This window comes from Canis lupus, chromosome 13 (genome assembly GCF_003254725.2).
Source record: "Canis lupus dingo isolate Sandy chromosome 13, ASM325472v2, whole genome shotgun sequence".
NCBI classification, from domain to species: Eukaryota; Metazoa; Chordata; class Mammalia; order Carnivora; family Canidae; genus Canis; species Canis lupus.
This window is the reverse complement of record NC_064255.1, coordinates 60,610,677-60,628,910: the sequence shown is the minus strand read 5'-3', so window position 1 is coordinate 60,628,910 and position 18,234 is coordinate 60,610,677. Positions and strand designations below refer to the sequence as shown.

The following is an 18,234-nucleotide window of genomic DNA, read 5'->3' as shown; positions in this document are numbered from 1 at the left end:
TGAGGAAAATAGGGATCCCTGGGTGGCGCAGGGGTTTGGCGCCTGCCTTTGGCCCAGGGCGCGATCCTGGAGACCCGGGATCGAATCCCACATCGGGCCCCCGGTGCGTGGAGCCTGCTTCTCCCTCTGCCTGTGTCTCTGCCTCTCTCTCTCTCTCTCTCTCTCTCTCTCTCTCTCTCTCTGTGACTATCATAAATAAATAAAAATTTTAAAAAAAAGAAGAAAATCTTGGAATCTTGACACCAACTCCAAAGAAGCAGAGGTCACTGGAATAATTTGAGACTTAAAGACTCAGAAGATGCAGGAAAGAAGAGGGGAAGAATCCATCTTAATATAGTGAAGATAATGGATTTACGACAAAAGCCCACATCTTGATTTGGTGCTACTAATTTACTATATCATTCCTTAAGGGTCTTCTGAAAGTAAGACCTTGAATTAACCAGATTAGGAAATTATGTTTGGGGGGAGTAAATCAGTTGACCTGTTCAAACAACCGTCTCACCCCTGTTAAAATGAGAGCCTTGGATTATTACATGATCTGTAAGATATCTTCCAGTTCTAAAATCTGTTATGTCAGGGGTTTCATTCAAAGGACTGGCAGACAGTTCTCATCTGCTCACTGACTTGGTAGGTGGCTTATGTGGCTTTGCTTTTGTTCTAACACAGTTTAGATGAATTCTATGACACTGAATCAGAATAATGATCAGCAGAGGAGAGAATCTGCCAAATTACCTGCTGAGTTCTTCTTTTCATATCTCAAGGAGAGCTGCCTGAAATTAACGCCTGATAAAATTTAAATATATTGGTCTTAGAAATGATAGAGGTATCATGTTAATAATACAGAATATAATTCCAGAGATTAAACATTTAAATCATACTGTGGCTGTCACAAAATTATTCAGCTTCAAAAGCACTGGAAAATTTAGAATCAAATAAAGGGTATATTCAAATAGACGTTTCTAATGACAATTTCACCTTCACCAATTCATATTTCATATTACTCTCCTCTTAAAATTTCAAGAAGTTACTCTCCTGATCAAAATCTTATTTTATTTATAAATATTTGTTTATGTGGGCACTTGGGTAGCACAGTCAGTTAAGCATCTGCCTTCTGTTCAGATTGTGATCCTAGGATCGAACCCCGCATCAGGCTCCTTGCTCAGTGGAGAGCCTGCTCTCCCTCTCCCTCTGCCGCTAGCCCCCAACCCCTGCTCATGCACTCTCTCTCTCCTGCTCTCTTCCTATCTCAAATAAATAAATAAAATCTTCCCCCAAAATAAGTCTTTGTTTATGAAGGAAGATGATTAAAATTTGTATTTACCAATTTTTCAAAGAATTGACACTATAACAAGAATAGAACAGAACATGTATGGATATACCTTCAAATATCTTTTTAAAAGACTCATTCAGGGGATCCCTGGGTGGCGCAGCGGTTTGGCGCCTGCCTTTGGCCCAGGGCGCGATCCTGGAGACCCGGGATCGAATCCCACGTCGGGCTCCAGTGCATGGAGCCTGCTTCTCCCTCTGCCTGTGTCTCTGCCTCATTCTCTCTCTCTCTCTGTGACTATCACAAATAAATAAAAATTTTTAAAAAAATGTCCTTTAAAAAAAAAAAAGACTCATTCAGAAGCACCTGGTGGCTCAGTTGGTTGGGCGTCTGCCTTTGGCACAGGTCATAATCATGGGGCCCTGGGATTGAGCCTCATGTTGGGCTCCCTGCTCAGCGGGGAGCCTGCTTCTCCCTCTCCCTCTGCTGCTCCCACTGCTTGTGCTCTCTCTCAAATGAATAAATAAAATATTTTACAAAAGTTAAAATAAAAAGTTTCGTTCAAATTTACAAGTAAGTGTAATTATATATATATAAATATAAACAAACAATAGTTATAAATTGTGGTAAGATAGGAAGTAAATAGAATAATGTGATAGTACCAGTGAAGGGAGAGCTAAGAAAAGCCTCCCTAAGGAGGTGACATTTTTGCTAAGACCTGAAACAGAGAAGGAGCCAGACTTGCGAAGAGCGAGCGGATGAGCATTTTCTGGTAGAGGAAATAACAAGCACAAATGCTCTAAGATAAGAAAGAGCTTAAGGAGTTCTTAAAACTGAAAGGTTATAACCTGGGCAAGTGAGCAAGAAGAATGGCATCAGATAAAGCTGGACATGTCCGAGGGCAGGCTGGGGTTCACAGGCCTAGGCAAGACATTTGGAGAAGTCAGCAGAGAAGTAAAATAAAATAATCCAAATAACATTTCGGTTTTTCAAATTTGATAATTTCAAACATATACAAAGGGGAAGAAATTAATATAATGAATCCATCACATAGCTTCAGCAATTATCAGTTCATGATCTGTGATTAACATTTTGGAAAGATCACTCTCTCTTCTTGTGGAGAATGGACCAGAAGGGGCCAGCATGTCAGAAGGGAAACCAGAAGACTATTCTAATAGTCCAGTTGTTTCTCAGTTGTGATTTGATTTCGTGTAGTATCAATAATAGAAGAAATTAATAATCTCAAGGTAATACCAACAGCACTTGGTGATCGATTGATTGTGGAGGTTGGGGAAATGAAGGAGACAAAGATTACTACTATTATTTTGGCTTTGGCAATTGATGGAAATACCCATTTACTGAAATAGGGAAGATACGAGTCACAATTTGGGAGTAAAACTAAAAGTTCCATTTTAGATATGTTTGCTTTGAGATGTCCATTAGACAGCAGAGTAGTGGTACCAGGTAGAGTTTTGCCTACAGTGCAAAGCATGTCAGGGGCGGGGGTCAAGATCTGAACTAGTGGCATGAATACAGACCTCAGTAAGTAAATCATATTTGAAACCCCACGTTGTTAGAGCTTGGAGTTGAGGCCACTGGCTGGCCGATGAACACACAGTGTAGATAGTGTGCTACAGGAGGGGCAAGTCTACTCCTAACACACGAGTCTCTGGCCCAATGAGTGGAGTTTGATAGTTTGAAAAAAAAAAAGTGTTTGAATGGGACGCCTGGGTGGCTGGGCGGTTGAGCATCTGCCTTTGGGTCGGGGTGTGATCCCGCAGCCCCAGGATCGGGTCCCACACCGGGCTCTCTGCCCGATAAATACAATCTTTAAAAAAAGTATTTGAAGCCATAAGATGGGCTTCCAAAAAGAAATGTATATGCCCAATGAGGATAAACATAGCAAAGTGTTACCTGTAAGCATCTGAGTTTGTTTTTTCTTTACTTCTCTTCCCAGATATCTCCGGTTTCTGATCGCCATTTACCCAGTTATTTTTTTTTTTAAGGTTTTATTTATTTATTCATGAGCGACACAGAGAGAGAAGCAGAGACATAGGCAGAGGGAGAATAGGCTCCCTGCGGGGAGCCCAGTGTGGGACTCGATCCCAGGACGCTGGTATCACGCCCTAAGCCAAAGGTAGATGCTCAACCACCGAGCCACCCAGATGCCCCCATTTACCCAGTTATGATGATGATGTTGTAATTGTGTTGTGTCAAAAAGTCCTTATGTTTTATAAATATATACTGAAATATTTACAGGTGAAATAATATGCCTGGGATTTGCTTCAAATTATGTGGGAGAGGGAAGTAGGAGTATAGATGGATTGAGATTGGCCATGAGTTGGGATGTCTGTGTGGTTCAGCAGTTTAGCATCTGCCTTTGGCTCAGGGCGTGATCCTGGAGACCCCGGATCAAGTCCTACATCGGGCTCCCTGCATGGAGCCTGCTTCTCCCTTTGCCTATGTCTCTGCCTATCTCTCTTGGTGTGTCTTTCAGGAATAAACTAAAAAAAAAAAAAAAAAAAAAAAGGAGATTGGCCATGAGTTGATAGCCATCAAAGCCAGGTGATAAGTACATGAGGATCATTATACTCTCCTGTCTACTCTTGTTTAGTTTTGAATTTTCCCATAATAAAAAAGAAAAATAAATAGTAAGTCTCCTTTTGAAGAGGCCTATTAAAAGTATTATTAATGATGGGAATTTAAAATTTGCTGATGTAGACAATGATTTTTTGGACTAGAGCATTCTTTCCTTGCCCTCATATTGGCCAGTTTTTTCTGCCTATATATTAAGATATTCTTTAACATGTAAAAGTAAAAGCAAATGCTGTTAATGCCAGAGAGAAGAAATGCTGAATTCAAACTCTGTGGCTAAATCTAGGCCTCAGTATTTCTTAAGTAGCTGATCCCTTCTGATTTAGAAATGTGATCTGACTGTGAAAGAATAGACACCCAAACAGTATATACTAGAAAAAGTATACCCGGGCAACAAATCTTTTAGTAACCTGATAAAATGCATTCTGTTGTACCGGAGTATTTTGATTACATAGCATCTAGATTGATGTGGTAATTATTCCACCTAATTAGTTTATTACATAAGATTGTTTTTATAGCTATCATATATTGAATATTTCTAATAGTCTAGTCACTCTGCTAAGCTTTTCATATATTTTATCCTTATGTCATTTATTCCTTAGACTGCCCCATAAGGTTGATGTTAGGTGTTATTTCCCCCCATTTATAGGTAAGGAAACTAATGCTAAGAGGTTATGTATGTAACTTGCTCAAAATCATGTAGCTAATAAGCATGATCTCAATTCAGTAGAGCCCATTTCCCTACCCCCCGTTCCCAGGGTGACCTAAATTAGAATGAAAATATCCTAAGTGAATTTTGGCATGCTACACAATCCCACATACCTAGCAATTCAACTTAACCCTTTTTAATGCTCTTTAGATTTTAATTCTATATCTTGCTTCATTACAGACAAACATGTATGTAGTGTATGGTTATAAATGTTTCTCAAGGACATATTATTCTGATGTAATAGAAAAGAATGGAAGCATAAAAGATTGGTTCATGAAGCTTGGTGTGTCTCAGTGCATTCATTTATCACTAAAAGCCATAAAGTATCAAAACACAAAGTTTATGTAATGTGTTATAATAGAAGAATAAATCTTCCATTGATCCTAAACTTTACCCAGTACCCTCCCCGTCAAGCTGTTCATTCTTTTGAAAGTGAGGTTCGCACAATGGAATGCTAAATTTAAGACAATAATGAGATGTAAATCATTTATCCAGTGAACAAGCATTTATTGTCTACTATGGCCTCTTGGAGCAAAAAACATTATGAATCCTATAGGTCATTAGAAAATACAGGCAATCAAATAAATAAAAGCAAAATTTTAAAAAATTGTATAACTTTCAGGAAGGAAAAGTTCATGTTATATGTGAGTATTTATTACAGGGACCTCATCTATTTTGGTTACCAGAGTGTTGGTTCTTATGCATTAAGAAATGAATAGTACATATTTATCCTTGGATTTAAATTCCTGTTATGTTTATAAACAGCATAATTAAATAAAACTATTAACCCTCTTGTTATTGCTTACCAACTTGTGATGTTTTGAAGCACTATGACATCGAAATTGATTTTTGTTTTCAAGAAGCCAGTCTTAGAACTTTTTAGGTGTTAGTTTCTGTACAAGTGTTAGAATCTTAGTTCATAGGACAAAAATCATAAAATATTTCTTGCCTGGACTTTGCACTTGCTAAATAAATGTTGAATTTCTTGATCTATCAAGTTTACTATGGTCCATTATTAATTGGTTTTTCCCACTAAACTTAGACCATGTAGCCACTTTTCTAGGCAGCTGCGTTGGGAGAAGGGTCCTTTTTGAACCTATTCAAAGCTGCTTTTCCCGAATTGATAGGACATTTCCAAGGTCAGAAAGCCTAAAATTAACTCTACCAGCTGTATTTTCATTTGCCTCATATCACACATGGGCTCAGGGGGCTCAATCTGGTAGGCTTGCTTGCCGCTTCAATCTGCCGTGCCCTTAAAATTTGTTTGCCTGGAGTGCACATTGTGCACAAGATGTGCACAAGATGTGGTAGCTAAGCAGCCTGAAAGTGTATGGGAACTAAACAAATAAGTCTCTCTTTAAATCTCAAAGAGGCCTAGCAACAATGTGGAGGGTGAGGGATAGAGGAATCACTACTAAGTATGTCAGATGAGCAGCTCAGCTTTTAACCTTGCTAAGGTTTCCCTAAAGAGCAAGCTGCTTATGTGCTGTCAAAGACCAAGAGATGATGATACAGTTTCAAAGAGTCTGTTTTTAGCCCACCCATCGCCATGAGGTCCTTTAGCATGAAAGACCATATATAGGCATGGAGAGTATCCCAACTGGCTGCAACTTAAAAATATCCTAAGAGAAGCAGCAGCTGTTACTTTCACCCACACAAATTCACAGTTGGCTTAATTAAATAGTGCCTGTTCTCAAGAGCTGCAGCCCTTTGGGTTATGCCCTATGTTCTTCAGCTGCTTCCCCCATCTCCATTCCCCTCCTTAAAGCAGAATGGATGAATAATAGAGATTAGTTATGAGCAGTTGAGGGTTCACATCAATGTAAACAATGAAATAATGGAATTCAGATCTTCCAATATGGTCTTGAATCCCTGCCTAGGGACTCTAGGGACCCTGGGCAGTCCCTAGTCCCAGCCATTTGTTCTTTCTTGCTTATGGTCACTACCACACCCTCTTCTTGGCATTCTCTCATGTTTTTCACAGTTGTCATGGTCACAACCATAGCAACCTGAGAAGGCCACAATTCTCGTATAGCTGGAGACGTGAGCTACTCCTTTGTACAATATAATTCCTCTATACTGCACCAATAGGAATCTGTCCGTGATAGTCAACCTGTTTATTTTTTCCTTGGAAGAAATATTTCAACCCTCCCAAAATATCACTACTTTTAAGGCTAGTACAGTATCAAGGTAACCAGGATGCATCTGTAGAGAAGCAGCCCAGGATGATCAGTCCCACCTTGAAATTTGACCAACTGTTTCCAAATCCCTTATTTATAGGCTCTATTCTGTGTTTCCACACCGATCATTTCAAGTGAGTACAGGGCAAGGGCTGTCGTAGAATGAAACCACAATGATCAGGAAGATTTCCTATCCAAAATAAGGCATTTAAAGGAAGTAATCTTGTAATGCACTCCTAATGAGGGATCTGAGACCTTTCTGGAACCCTACTATAAAGGACCACTTGCAAGATTTATTCATTCAGTCAGTAGATCTTATTGAAGATCTCCCATAAACTAGTCACCATGCTAGAGAGGAGGATACAAAAGAAATATACATTTCAGCCCTCAAGGAGCTCATTTCTAATGCCAGAGCCTGACCTATAAACAAATAATTACAACACAAAATCTAACTGGATTATGTGCCAAGAGCTAAAGGAGCTCAGCTCAGGAAAGAGTTAATTTGAGAAGGAAAATAAAGATCACAGAGACTTTTACCAAAGAAGCAAGTCTTGAAGAATTAGTAGACTTTCTCCAGATCAAGAAGGAATGAGGGGTGCCCGGGTAGCTCAGCGGTTTGGTGCCTGCCTTTGGCCCAGGGCGCGATCCTGGAGTCCCGGGATCGAGTCCTGACTCGGGCTCCCCACATGGAGCCTGCTTCTCCCTCCTCCTGTGTTTCTGCCCCCTCTCTCTCTCTCTCTCTCTCTCTCTCTCTGTCTATCATGAATAAATAAATAAATCTTTTTTTTTAAAAAAAAAAAAAGAAGGAGGGATCCCTGGGTGGCGCAGCGGTTTGGCGCCTGCCTTTGGCTCAGGGCGCGATCCTGGAGACCCGGGATCGAATCCCACATCGGGCTCCTGGTGCATGGAGCCTGCTTCTCCCTCTGCCTGTGTCTCTGCCTCTCTTTCTCTCTCTGTGACTATCATAAATAAATAAAAATTTAAAAAAAAAAAAAAGAAGGAATGATAGAGGAGTAAGAGGCAGAGAGAAGGCATTACAGAAAGATAATGCCAGGGGACGCCTGGGTGGCTCAGTGGTTGAGCATCTGCCTTTGGCTCAGGATGTGACCCTGGGGTCCTGGGATCAAGTCCTGCATTGGGCTCCCCGCAGGGAGCATGCTTCTCCCTCTGCCTATGTCTCTGTGTCTCTCATGAATAAATAAATAAAATTAAAGAAAAAAAGAAAAATAATGCCACATATGTAAAGCCCAGAAGCATGAAAAAAACACATGTAAACAAAGGAAATGCTGACTGCTACAACCGATGGCCATAGGATGAACTCTCATTTATTCACTCAACAATATTTATTAGTACTAACCATATGCTATTACTTTTGTCAGTACTTGGGGGATATAGTAGGGTACAAAACAAATTCCCTGACCCCAAGAAGTTTATATTCTAGTGGGGAGGAGACCTTCTGAATTTGTCAGTGCATTAACTCTAGTTGTATTTGCATTTTCACGATCCCCAATTATGGCATGAAATCTCAAGCCTTATTAAAGCAATGTTTTAGAAGAGTAAAGGTATCAGGAATCGAGTAGGGAAGAAATTCCAGAGTCACAGTGTAAAGACAAAAAAAGTTCTTCTGACCACCAAGCGGACAATAGTTCCAATGCTATGTTGAACTCTGCTTTATTTGATACCACAGAATTGCAAACTAAATTCTATAGGAGTGTTGGGAATATTTAAAATACAGCCTTTAGCCATAGCTCAATGACTGCATGGTCAAATGGCAGGTCTAAAATTGGAGCAGGTGTATGTGTAAAGAAATTAAGATGGAACCACAACTCTGTTCCAAGGAACAAAGGCTCCTCCTTCTCCAGTGTCTTTCCTCCCTCTGGCAACCTCCAGGGATGTGTGTCATCTATTAAAATCACTGTCACGGGGCCTTCATGCTTACAATTTCCTTAAATCTTCCCTGGATCATCAACACCCCTCACAGGAGGCAGGGGGGTGGGAAGGGGTGGTTTGTGGCTACACAGCATGGCTCAAAAGGCCAGTGCCTCCCAAGAGGCTACTCTGGATAGGGCTGAAGGCAGCTCTTTGTTTCCTAGAATATTCTGAGCCAACTGTGGCCTGCCTGAACTGCCATAGCTCTTAGAAAGCTTGTATAATCAGTGGAAGCATATGAGAATCTAAGCCAGTACTTGAAAGAGACCACAGAGTCTTTAGGAAATGAGGGGAACTAATATTTATTTTATGCTGTATAATTTTCTGCCAAGAATCTTGCAAGACTCTGTATCTCAGAGTCCTAATTCTCACCACACCCCTCTGAGGCAGACATTACTGTCCAAGTTCTATGAATGAGGATATTAAATCACATCTAATATAGCACCAGTAGTAAGTAGGAGATTTCAGAATTTGAACCCAGGTACTAATTCATGGAGAATCAAAACGTCCCAGGGCTTTTTTATTGAAGAGTTGGGATTTTAAGTCACACAAACACAGTATTTTTGTTTTTAAGATTTATTTATTTAGTTATTCATTCAGAGAGAGAGAGAGAGAGAGACAGGCAGAGACACAGGCTCCATGCAGGGACGTGGGACTCGATCCTGGGTCTCCAGGATCAGGCGCTGGGCTGCAGGCGGCGCTAAACCGCTGCGCCACCGGGGTGCCCCAAACACAGTATTATATAATACCGGATCACATATTAAGAAAGTTATTCCCTGGGATGCCTGGGTGGCTCAGTGAGCGTCTGCCTTTAGCTCAGGGTATGATCCCAGTGCCCTGAGATCAAGTTCCACATTGGGTTCACCGCAAGGAGCCTGCTTCTCCCTCTGCCTGTGTGTCTGCCTCTCTCTGTGTCTCTCATAAACAAATAAATAAAATCTTAAAAAAAAAAAAAAGAAAGAAAAAGTTATTCCCCTTTATTTTCATTTCTTCTCATTATATGAAGGAGAAAGTTTTGGCTTGATACTAATATCTCTTTAACACTAAGTCTCTGGTTTTAAGAAGAGCCACAGGCTTTAGATCCAGAGGCTTCTATGTAGGCAACAATATGCAGCTACAGCTTAATAACACTGTGCTCTCACTGAATTTATTTATATTTTCTTCTACTACATAAAGCATGTGATACTGGTTTTCATTTAAGTAGTAATATAAAGTAGATCCCATTGGTTAAGTTCAGGATCTCTAGCATCACACTATTCAGATTCCTCTACTTACTTACTAGCTATTAGACCTTGGATAAATTAAGTAACTCTCAGTTTCCTCACTTGTGAAACAGGTTTAATGGTAAATTAACACAGAAGGTTAATGTGTGGATTCAGTGAGACATTGCATATTAAGCATTTAGAAAAATATTCAAAATATAGTGTTGCTTAATAAATGTTAGGTATTACTAAGTTTAGGAGAAAATGAGCTGATTTTTTTAAAAAAGATTTTATTTATTTGAGAGAGAAAGCACTAGACAGAGCATGGACAAGAGGGAGGGGCAAAGGGAGAAGGAGAAGCAGACTTCATGCTGAGCAGGGAGCCCGATCTATTGAGATGGGAATTGGGTTGGATCCCAGGACTCCAATGGCAACCCAAGCCTGCAGCTGCTTAACCAACTGAGCCACCCAGCCACTCCCAAAAGAAACTGATTTAAATCAGGATTTCTCAGGTGCTTGGGTGCCTCAGTTGGTTAAGTAAGGGCCTTTGGCTCAGGTCATGATCCCAGGGACCTGGGATCAAGTCTTCCATCTGGCTCCCTGCTTAGCAGGGAGCCTGCTTCTCCCTCTACCCCTCCTCCCCGCTCGTGATCTCTTTCTCTCTCTCACTCCCAAATAAATAAAATCTTTTAAAATAAATAAATAAATCAGGATTTCTCATTTTTGCCTCTGCTGACATGGTAAACCAGACAATTCTTTGTTTGGGAGGCCATGTTATGTATTTTAGGATTTTTAATAGCATCACTGTCCTGTATCTACTAGATTCCAGGAACATCCAGTAATGATAAACTAAAACGAAGTTTCCAGATACTGCCAAATGGCCCTATAGGGGCAAAATAATCTTTGATGATTACTATTTGAAAGAAAATACTAGGTAAAAATAGGACTTAGGCATGACATGACTTAGACATGACAAATATCTAATATCTAAACTTATGAGAAAACCTGAAGTTTGAGAAACACTGTTCTCTATAGTACTATTTGAAATTTGATTATAGAAACCAGCAAGTACTATTTTTATTTATGGGTTTATGACTATGCTCTAAGTTTCCTTTCTTTTTTTTTTTTTTAAGATTTTATTTATTTATTTATTCATGAGAGACACACAGAGAGAGAGAGAGGCAGAGACACAGGCAGAGGGAGAAGCAGGCTCCATGCAGGGAACCCGATGTGAGACTCATCCCAGGTCTCTAGGATCACGCCCGGGACTAAAGGCGGCGCTAAACCGCTGAGCCACCAGGGCTCCCTAAGTTTCCTTTCAAAGCTAAAGGTATTTGTACAGCTTAGAAGGAGTTGAGCTAGTAAGTTCATGAAATTTTTCTTTGACCTCTTTTTCACTTATCTTACGTCCTCTTTCAATCAGTCTGCTGACCTACACCCCCTTTTACACACATACCCAGAGACTGAGGAGGCAACATTCTTTGTCTAGACTTTGTAGACCCCTCCCTCCTCACAAGGATGCTCTTCTCTTCTCCTAAGGCCCTATTCTCAGATTTTTTGAATACATGTAAAAATGTAATTGATGCCATATTGGAGGATATGACTTCAGTTTCACACACCAAAAAACTAAACTATTTTTGGTCGAAACAATGAAGAAATTTATTGGTTCACGGAAATATAGCTTCAAAATTGGGAAGGTTTCGGGGTGGCCTTAATTCAGACGATCTAGCTTCATTTTCTACAGTTCCCTTGAGTCTGCCTTTCTCTGTGTGCCAGCTTCATCCTCAACTTGGTGGTAGATTGACTATAGCATTTTGGGACTTCACATTCACACCCAACCATGTTCAGAGGACATTGAAAAAAATTAAAAGATTTTAAAAATTTAAAAGATTAGGTGTATGAAAAGTTCTAATGGAAAATTTAAAAATTAAAAAAATTTAAAAGTTCTCTATCCCCAAAGTTCATTAGTTTACTGGGTGATGGATAGAGTGAGATAATATAAGTGAAAGAGGTTTGTAAACTGATACATAATTGTAAGGTATCTTTTTCTGGATTTTTTTGTTTTAAAGAATAATAAATCTACTCAACTAGATCATTTATAATAGATTTTATTGTACAATCTCACAGAACAACAATGGAGAATGAATGTCAAAGAAACCTCAAAACGGGCACCTTAATAGGGACAAATAGGTCTCAAGGAGACCTGGTGAGTGATTCTAGATTCAGGAAAGCTCCCAGAGTACTCAGAAGCAGAATTCATGGCCCTTATTATGCTTTGCTTTGATATGCACTGGTTATAATAATGTTTCTACTTTCTTCTGTCCTGTCCCCAATTGGCAAATTATTTCTGCATTTATAATTCAAATTGCCATACAATGTATTTTTGCACAAATCAATTTAAAATTTTATTTAAATAAATGAAAAGATGACATTATTATATGAAGACATCAGTGCTCTAATTAAACTACAAATTTAATGCAATTCTCCACCCAAGAAATAAACCAATAGGGTGGAGATTGTTTTTTAAAAAAGATAAGATTTCCCAGAAAAACTGAAATGTGCAAGTCTAACCAGGGAAATTCTAAAAAATAGGGATAGTGAGGTGGGGGAGCAGTTTATCTGATGTTAAAACATTATAAAGATACAATGTTTAAAAACTTGAAAAGCAAGCAAACATTATAAAGATACAATGTTTAAATTTTTTTTTTAATTTTTATTTATGATAGTCACACAGAGAGAGGGAGAGAGAGGCAGAGACACAGGCAGAGGGAGAAGCAGGCTCCATGCACCAGGAGCCCGACGTGGGATTCGATCCCGGGTCTCCAGGATCGTGCCCTGGGCCAAAGGCAGGCGCCAAACTGCTGCGCCACCCAGGGATCCCAAGATACAATGTTTAAAAACTTGAAAAGCTGAATAGAAAGAAAAGATATAGACAAAAAATATACAAAGTCAATGCAAGAAAATTAGATTATTCAGTAAATGGTAATAGGACAACTGCATAGCCATCAGAAAGTCTTGGATCTTTCCCTTAATTTTTTTATATTAAATTAAATTTCAAGTGGATCAAAGATTTAATTATAAAATTGAATCCATAAAAATGCTAGAAAAAAATTAAAGAATTTTTTAATAATCTCATTATGGAGAAAGCCTTCCCAAGCTTGACAGAACTCCAGAATCCAAATCCATACAGATATTGACAGCAGATATTGATAAATTTGATACATGAAAAAAATTTCCAATAATGAAAAATATTAATAACAAAATGTTTAAATTAGCAAATTGGAGTGAATATTAACAACATATTTCAGATGTCGTGCTTATTTCTTTGCTTTATAAACAGTTTTTATAATTCAATAAGAAAAAGATCACAATTTTTAAAAATAGGGAAAAATAAACATAAAGAAAATACTCTGCAATTGTTGGATAAATGTGGCAGATCTATCAGAACTGATTTTAAATGATCTTTCAGAGTTTCAGAGCCACCCGCCTGGCTCAGTCAGTAAAACATGGGACCCTTGATCTCAGGGTCATGAGTTCACACCCTATGTTGGGCATAGAGATTACTTAAAAAAAAAAAAAAAAGTAAAAATTTTAAAAAAGCAGTAAATAAATGATCTTCCAGATGTATTAGTAAGAGGGGAAAAAAAGCAAAGTTCAGAAAAATAATGTAGTAGTCTATCATTTGTTAAAAAAAAAAAAAAAAAAAGAGGAAGGCAGCCTGGGTGGCTCAGCGGTTTAGCGCCTGCCTTCTTCGGCCCAGGGCGTGATCCTGGAGTCCTGGGATCGATTCCCATGTCGGGCTCCCTGCGTGGAGCCTGCTTCTCCCTCTGCCTGTGTCTCTGCCTCTCTTCTCTCTCTGTGTGTCTCTCGTGAATAAATAAAGTTTAAAAAAAAAAAGAGGAGGGGTGACCACGTTATCAATTTCTTTATTGTTGCTAAAACAAATTACCACAGATTAAGTGGACTAAAACAACGCAGATGTATTGTTTTACATTTCTTCTTCTTCTTCAGAAGTCCAAGAGTGGTTTCCCTGGCTAAAATCAAGGTAATTCCAGGGCTGCATTCCTTTTGGAGGATCTGGGGGAGAATCCATTTCCTGGTCTTCTCCAGCTGCTATTGTATGTTCACAATCCTTGACTCATGGCTTTTTATCACTCCAATAGTTGCTTCTTTCATCATATCTCATTCTCTGAATCTTCTGCCTCTCTTCCATCTTTTAAGGACCGTTGTGATTATATTGGACCAGATAATCCAGGATGATCTCCCCATCTCAGGACCGCTAATTTAATATAATCTGAATATCCTTTTTGCCATATGAGGCAACAACATTGTGTCAAAGAAACACCAGAACCATGTTAAAATCAGGTTTCATTCAAGATTATTGCAATAGAGGAAAATAATAGGGTGTAGAACTGAATACAACATGGACAAGTAGGGATTTATAGCCAGGGAGCAGGGTAGGGGTCAGTGAATGGAAAATTTCTAAGAGGAAACATCAAGGGTAAAAGCGGATTTCTGGCTAAATCAAGCTGACAAGATTACTACTCAAGGCGGGCCAAGGGGCTCAGGTATCCTTTGGAGAAAGGTGGAGGATGAGGAATTTGATCAGGTATCTAGAGTGATTAGATGTCAAGGGTGGGTTCCTAGCTAAATTGACTTAGTTCTTGCTAAAACTGGGCAATGCAAAGACAAACACGGAAGTTCAAAGGTAAAGGCCTGGTTGAGAAGATGGTTCAGGGTTAAATTTGATTAAGGAGAGGATATTTTATTAAGAGTCTTAGGTTCAGGGAGCCTGGGTGCCTCAATGGATTAAACCTCTGCCTCAGGGAGCCTGGGTGGCTCGTCGGTTTAGCGCCGCCTTCAGCCCAGGGCGTGATCCTGGAGACCTGGGATCAAGGGCCACTTAGTCCGGCTCCCTGCAGGAAGCCTGCTTCTCCCTCTGCCTGTGTCTCTGCCTCTCTCTGTATCTCTCATGAATAAATAAAGTCTTTAAAAATAAAAGTAAAAAGAAAAACCCTCTGCTTTTTGCTTAGGTCATAATCCCAGTGTCCTGAGATGGAGCCACTTATTGGGACCCCCTGCTCAGTGGAGAGCCTGCCTCTCCTGCTGCCTGCCCCACCCCCCCCGCTCATGCTTTTTTTGCTCTCTCTCTCAAATAAATAAAATAGAATCTAAGAAAAGAGTCTTAGGTTCTAGGAATTAGAGTATGGACATCTTTTGGTGGGGGAGGGGATCATTATTCTGGCTGCCACACTAGGAAAATTGATCAGTCAAAGAAAATCAACTGAAAAACTATTGGAAGCAATAAAAATAATTCATTAGAGTGGTTGGCTATAAATTTAATATATAAAAAGCAATATCCCATCTACCTAGCAACTAAAATGATAAAAAACAGAAATATATGTATGTTCTTGATTATGCAAGAAAATGATAAACTGTCATAGGGGAGAGCAAATATCAACCTGGGCATCAGAAGAAGGAAAAAGCATTATTTTTCAATGTGTCCACTTTTGCATCATTTAATTCATTTTATAGCCATCATCTGCTGAACAAATGAATCTGACCTCGTCACTGCCTATTTAAAATCTTGTATTGGGGGATCCCTGGGTGGCGCAGCGGTTTGGCGCCTGCCTTTGGCCCAGGGCGCGATCCTGGAGACCCGGGATCGAATCCCACATCGGGCTCCCGGTGCAGGGAGCCTGCTTCTCCTCTGCCTGTGTCTCTGCCTCTCTCTCTCTCTCTCTATGTGACTATCATAAATAAATAAAATTAAAAAAAAAATAAATAAATAAAATCTTGTATTGGTCTTTTGGTTATTGGTGGTGTTGCTGACTATTGGAATTGATTTTGTGGGCTGCTTTTTGTTTTTGTTGTCAATTATCCAGCTCCCTTTTCCTATTTTGGAAGTATTTGCCATTGTATCTGATTTTGATAGGACTCAGTACCCCATCTTTTACTACAGAAACTGAAAGGGAAAGAAATGGCATCCTCCTAACCAGGACATTGACTGGATGTGGTTACGCTGAAACCGAGGGACCCTTAGATCTATTCAGGGAACCTGCAGAACCATTCTGCCCACAGTGGTGGAGGTGGGCTCTGGCCAGTCTATTCTAACTAAAAAACAGCTATTGTACTGTGTGTTTTTGATCTGTGGGAGTTCCTTGATTTTCTTCTGTTTTCCAAATGTTATCTTCAACCTTCTGCTGATTCTATGAGTGCCCCAGTATGTGCAATAACATTCTTTTTTCCTATTTCTTGTCACAAAAACCTCCAACTCCAGGTATCAGTTAAACCCAAACAAACAAACACCACTCAGCAAATCATACAAGGCCCCACTTTTTTTTTTTTTTTTTTTTGGAGGCTTCTCTCTCATCTACCTCACCCCCAGGACATACCTGGATTTTCCACAATTTTCCTAAACATGCTATGCATTTTTACCCCTCCATAACTACTGAGAATGCTTTCTTCCCCAGAGAGGCAAGTGCTTTCTGAGCTTTTAATACTCACTTAATTCAACTATAATTTCTTTGAAGTATCCTTTCATAGCACTTTTCCTCCTACTTCTATGGTCTATTACAATGTTTATCATATTACATTTGAAGTACTCGAACTGTTTTGTATCAGACTAAGAAGTCCCAGGGAGGATCCACCCAACGGGGCCTGGACCAGCTCACAGCATTTTGGGGTTTCTTAATAAATATTAGTTGGCTAAATGCATGAAATTAGTGAAATACATTTTTGATGCTTCAAGATCATTATGACCACAACCACCTTTATCTGGTCTATTTCACTGTAGCTCCTTGGTGTTACAAAATATTATAGGATGATTTGTTCTTTTTTTTTTTAAGATTTATTTTTATTTATTTATGATAGACATAGAGAGAGAGAGAGAGAGGCAGAGACACAAGCAGAGGGAGAAGCAGGCTCCATGCAGGGAACCCGATGTGAGACTCAATCCAGGGTCTCCAGGATCAGGCCCCAGGCCAAAGGCAGGCGCGAAACCGCTGAGCCACCCAGGGATCCCCAATTTGTTCTTTTAAAAATATATTTAAGGGACGCCTGGGTGGCTCAGTGGTTGGGCATCTGCCTTGGGCCCAGGGAGTGATCCCTCGATCTGGAGGTCGAGTCCCACATCAGGCTCCCTGACTGGAACCTGCTTCTTCCTCTGCCTGTGTCTCTGCCTCCTCTCTCTCTCTCTCATGAATAAATAAATAAAATCTTTAAAAAATAAATAAATAAAAAATAAAAATATATTTAATATTTGGGGCACCTGGGTGGTTCAGTCGGTTGAACCACCGACTCTTGATTTCAACTCCAGTGATGGTTCCTGGTTGTGGTCTCCAGGTCCTAGGATCGAGTCCCTGTCTGGCTCCAAGCTCAGTGCAGAGTCTGACTGTCCCTCCCCCCACCCCGTCTGCTCCTCTCCCCTGCCCCCATCCCAGAGCACACACATGCTGTCTCTGTCTCTTGCTCTCAAATAAATAAAGTTTTAAAAATATACATATTTAATATTTGACAGCTTAAAAATAACTTCCACATACATTTCCTTAAAAATTTTTTTTAATCTTAATTTTCTTTTTTCTTTTTTTTTTAGTAATCTCTAGCCCAACATGGGGTTTGAACTTATGATCCCGAGATGGAGTCACACGCTCTACTGTCTGATCCAGCCAGGTGACCCTAAACATATACTTTGTTGATTTTTGTTGCAACCATGTGAGGTGAGCCAGGGTAATGACTTCCAGACAGATTGAGTAACTTCCCTAAGATTATATTATTTATAAGTGGGAATATGATAATAAAATTAATTTTAAAAAATATAAAATTTACTTAACACTTACCATACCTGAACACTTTTTTAACTCACTGTGTGTAGTTTGATCCTTTTCACTACTTGGTTACTACTATTACTATCTCTGTTGTATGGATGGGGAAACTGAGGTCACCATTAATTTTTTTTTTTTTTAAGATTGTATTTATTTATTCATGACAGACACACAGAGAAAGGCAGAGACACAGGCAAAGGGAGAAGCAGGCTCCTTGCAAGAAGCTCCACGTGGGACTTAATCCCAGGTCTCCAGGATCACACCCCTGGGCTGAAGGCGGGGCTAAACTGCTGAGCCACCCAGGCTGCCCTGAGGCCACCATTTAGTAAGTAGTAAAGCTGGATATTTGAACCAGATCTACTGAAATGGAATCAAGTTTCCCAAGTCATTATGCTACACTGGTAATTTCTTTAAGGATTTATTTATTATTTATTTATTTATTTATTTATTTATTTATTTATTTATTTAATGAGACTGAGAAAGAGTGTCAGTGGGCAGGGAGGTTGGAGCAGAGGGAGAGGGACAAGCA

General features: G+C 39.6%; 1 pseudogene; it reads left to right on the top strand.

The window, feature by feature from the left end:
- The first annotated feature begins 2,829 nt into the window (after nt 1–2,829).
- On the top strand, nt 2,830–2,974 carry LOC112652385 (small nucleolar RNA SNORA62/SNORA6 family; annotated as a pseudogene).
- The last annotated feature ends 15,260 nt before the right edge of the window (nt 2,975–18,234 follow it).